A 4,704-nucleotide genomic window follows, 5' to 3' on the forward strand; every position below is an offset into this window, starting at 1 on the left:
GAGCCGTGGCTGTTTGGTTAGCTAGCCTAACTAACACTGTGAAGGTCACGAGTTCAAATCTCACTGACATCAGGGATGGGGTGGGGTGGGGAGTTACATTGTCGTCAAGAGTTAAAAAAAAAACTATAAACTTAGAAGTTTCTTATGGTATTAACTCAAGCAGATTTTGTAGAGATTTTGTTTCCAAATAGAATTTGAAAACAAGATATTATCGTGTCAATTCCTAAATAGACTCTACATGATATCTAAATGCATGCACTACATTAGTGAGATGTCCGGGATCTAATCCTATCATTTTCTTAATAAGGCTTGTAGACAGGGCCGGCCCTGTGAGTTTAGAGGCTCAAGGCGAAAAAAATTTTGAGGCCCCAAGATCTAACAAATTCACAATTGAATCCTAAAGAATACAATATAGAAAATGGACCTTAGACATTTATAGGAATATAAAGGCATGTATAGACCGTCTAATGCGTTTAATACAAGACAATTAATTGATTGAATTTATTACAATCATATATAGAAAGCCTCAGACATATAGCAAAAAACTAAATAGCACTTGTATTGAATGGATGCAAGATCATCAGAAACACAAATAGAGAAGGAAAAAAAGCCAAAATTTCTTCAAAACATAAAAGAAAGAGCTTCAAAGATCTTACCTTTTTGCCTTTCTATAAGATAAAATATAAATTAAACTCTTCAATCCCTAAATTCAATTTTCTCAATTGATCCTCTCCTAGTCGCCTTCTGCCCTTCTCCTTCTTGGTTACTCTCCTTCTCCTTTCTCTTAATATGAAGGCCCGAGCTTCAACAAAGGCTGAATTAAAATTTGAGAAAGAGAGAGGAGTTGTCGCTCGTTTGCATGTAACAGCAACAGAAACTCTTCATTTTTTTTTATTGCAGGCCAACCTAAATTTTGTTTTAAGGCCCCTTAAAACTGAGGCCCTAGGCCCAAGGCGGGCACTGCTTGTTGAGATTGTATCCTAATAAATTTTGGGTATGATTTTGATCATTTTTTTTATAGGAATTGATATGATTAAAGGGAGTTTCTATTCATAACTCTAAACTTTGTCTTATTTTTTTCTCTGTTGCATCATAGTTTTATTTTTATATAATTCGCCAAGTAATTTTGGATGCATTTTCTCTTGATTTTTTCTTTTTCAAAAGCTTTTATAAACAAAGAAAATGAGAAATATGAAATGAGAACTAAAATAGAAATGAATAATTAAAGTATTGTAAATGTGTTTCCATTATTATAAATCTTTGCAAAGGAAAAAAATATTTTCCTTATTAATTTGTTATCTTTAACCGTTTTTTTGTATAAGGATACATATGTCATTGAATAATTAAAAAAAAAAAATGAAGGAGATCTAGGATGAGTAGATTAAGAGGTCCCAATAAAAACTTTCGTGACATTTTCAGGGCCTGGGTGGCCTATGCTTTTCTGATTTTTTCCAAGCCCTAGCCCTGCCCCCAGCCCATGGCGTTCGGGCTTTGTTGGTGCCGGTCGGGCCACTTGAGGTCGGGCTGAAATGGACATTTCCAATATTTTTTTCTCCGTTTTTTGCTTATGCATCTCATCCCAGATCAACATGTACCGATGTACATCATCGAGAGAGGGAGAGACAGAGAGATATGAAGTACAAAATATTAACATTAAAATGTATGAGCCTGGACAGGATTGAAATAGATAGGCTGGGCGGGATTTGTAAGGCTTTAATTGGGCTGGGCTGGGCTTTGGGCCGGGTCAAGGTTTTGAACCCTCCACCCTAGCCCTGCCTCATGCCCAACGGGCTGGGCTTGGTGGGCGCTCATGGGCTTTTGGCTCCGAGCCAAATGATGACCCCTAACTCAACTTTAGCTTAATGGTAATGATAGGTAACCCACATGCGCACCACTGGATCTCACGGACAGCTGCTATAGCCCATTAAACATTAAATTATTAAGCGTGTGTCCCGCGTGTCAAACGCGACAGGTGCCAAATCTAACTCGAGTGTATACGTACTTCGGTGTATACCAGAATTTTTGCACCTACCATGTGGGGAAGTAATTTATGAGCAGTTCAGCCAACCAATATGTGATTATGATGAAGATGACAACATGGTAAGAGAAACAGAATTGGACCTCCAAAAGAATTACTACGGGAGCCACAGTCATCGGTGCATTTAGGAGTTCATCAACTCCGAAAGCAGTGGAGGCTTTAATCTGCTTGTTTCTAGTGGCTTTCTCCAGGTACCTCACTCAGAATGCTATACCACCTGGGGTACCGATCCAACTCTTAAATCCTGTACTAGGAACACAGCGTTAGAGGGATAAACTGTACAGGACGGTTTATGCCTCTCCGATGCCTGAGTAAGATACTAACATATAAATGAATCGAGTAATAGTAAATAAATGAGTTATTACCCCAGAAAGGGTGGTTGGGCTGATTCCTTATACGAGAGTATGGGAAAGGAGTATCCATTCTCCTCGATGTGGGACGTAGGTTCTCTTTGTAGTTCTGCTTTCTGATGTCTTCTTGGATGAAATGTGTTGGCCAAGTCTGAGGCCCTGGGTGTCCGTGATGTCGTTCCCGATGAGCACCGTCATGGTGGGTTGTGAACCTGGCTCATGGCATGGTACATGGGCCTACGGGCCTCAGTTTGTAGTGCCAAACCTAGTGAGGTGTTCACTAGTATGTACACTGCTTACCTAGTTGATGGGTGATAATAGTCATTTTAGAAGATGAGCCTACAATTGAAAACACCGAGTCCATGAAAAAGTTGAATAAGGTATTGTGGTGTTTTTAATTTCTCTTTTACAATTATAACTCTATTTTTTACTTACTGTGATTTATTTTTCTTGATCATGAAAGCACTGCTTCTAGCAGAAACACATGTCCACCTCCCAAGGCAAAGGGCATTTCTTATTTGGTGGCTGAAGCTTTAGCCGTCCTTCATGACTCCTCTTGTGACCTAATTGCAAGATCATCAAAGTCTCCTACGGCGGCTGAAGCTTTAGCCGTCTTTGAGGGTGTTTCTCTGGCTTCATCTTTATAGTTGGACTCTCTGGGGCTGGAATCTGATTCTCTTCATGTCATAAAAGCCATCACTTGCCGAAAGTTTCCTGTGGATTGGTCAGCTGCTCCCATCATTCAGTAAATTATGCTCTTCTTACTCCCTAACATTAGCTGGACTTGGTCCGCGCTCCTCTTTATCCAAAATTTTGTTGTACGATACGGCCCTGGACGGCCTTAATTGTTTTGTTTGCTTTCTATGTTCTTGGAGTGACACGTTGTACTCCTTGAATCTTTGTTCTTTTTAATATTAAGTTCTTTTAACAACAACCAAAAAAAAAAAAAGCAATTGGCAACGAGAAGTCTGGTGGTATTATCATTGACGTGTGATCTCTGTGATGCCTAATGCACCAAATTCTTGATTGGCCAAAAAAAATATATATATCCATATTCTCGAAAAAAATTTAGTAGTTTTGCTGCTCTGCTCTTGAGTTCGTACTTTGTGATGTGTCTGATACTCTTAATTATTGAATTATGTTTTGTAGGTACTTTAAGACTAACTTCTTTTAATCTTTGATACTAGATATTTTTATTTTTTGAAGTTGTTTGAGCTTCGTAATAAGCCATGAGGCATTAAGGTTTAGATGGTCTATGATTGTGTGGAATGTTGGGGCTGTTGTAGGTTGTTTTCTACTCTTGTTGCACACATGAATTTTATTGTGTGGATGTAGATTATGGAAGATCCAGGATTGAACCGAAATCTTGCTCCAAAACCGATTTGGCTGTACTGAACCGAAATCGATCAGGTTTCGGTTTGGTCCAGTTTCAAAGTTGAGAAATATCAATTCTGGCTTGTACCGAAATGAATGATATTTTCGGTTTCGGGTTTGGTTTCAGCTCCATCTTGGCCTGTGCCCAACCCGAAATCTTAGTTTGAACATCCCAAGCTCATCTACAATAACTACTCTCTAATTCCAGTTGAGAAGTTGGTGGAAGCTGGAGTAGTATCTGGAAGCGATACATTTTGGAGTATTTGTGCCTGATGAAGAATGGCAGAACATGCTCTTAAGTTTAGAACATTTTATTTTTGTTATTTTTAGTAAATTTGGCACATATGTACTTTGTAATTATCTAACTGCAACTTTCTGATGGTTCTCTTTTTTGGACAAAGCTAGTTTCTGATGTTAATTTCGTATGTTTAGAGTTTATTTATATAAATAGGGAGAATATCGTAAATGATTATTATATTTTTACTTGTTCAACACTTTGGTCACTCACGAGTTAAATATATCACTTTCATACTCTAATTCTGTTATTCACTTTAGTCATTCTGTTATTTTCCCGTCATTTTTATTTTTTGCCACAATATTAAGGATATTTTCATCCGACCACACTTGAAAAATTGAGAAGTCTAAATTGAATTGATTGGGATAAGTGAGTAAAGTGAGTTTTTGATGAAATTACCCTCTAGAAAATACATATTTCCAAAAATATTGTCTATTAAATTGAGGTTTTGTTTGAGGATTTAGTAAAATGACCAAAGTGACTGATAGAGTAATAGTTAAGTGACCGAAGTGATACGTTTGAAAATTGAGTGACTAAAATGTCAAATGAATCATAGTTGAGTAAACATCTATGATATTTTCTCTATGTAAATATAAATAAGTTTGTGAGATGCAAGACTATATGTAGGTGTCTGATTGGGAATGCCA

The 4,704-nt window shown here is 37.5% G+C and overlaps 1 long non-coding RNA gene across 1 annotated transcript; it reads left to right on the top strand.

Moving 5' to 3' along the window:
- Window positions 1-1,409: 1,409 nt before the first annotated feature.
- Window positions 1,410-4,254, top strand: LOC133726997 (uncharacterized). The gene is made up of 2 exons (XR_009854967.1): window positions 1,410-2,768; window positions 2,852-4,254. It is a non-coding gene; the product is annotated as an uncharacterized LOC133726997 (long non-coding RNA).
- Window positions 4,255-4,704: the final 450 nt, after the last annotated feature.

Source organism: Rosa rugosa, chromosome 1, assembly GCF_958449725.1.
Source record: "Rosa rugosa chromosome 1, drRosRugo1.1, whole genome shotgun sequence".
NCBI classification, from domain to species: Eukaryota; Viridiplantae; Streptophyta; class Magnoliopsida; order Rosales; family Rosaceae; genus Rosa; species Rosa rugosa.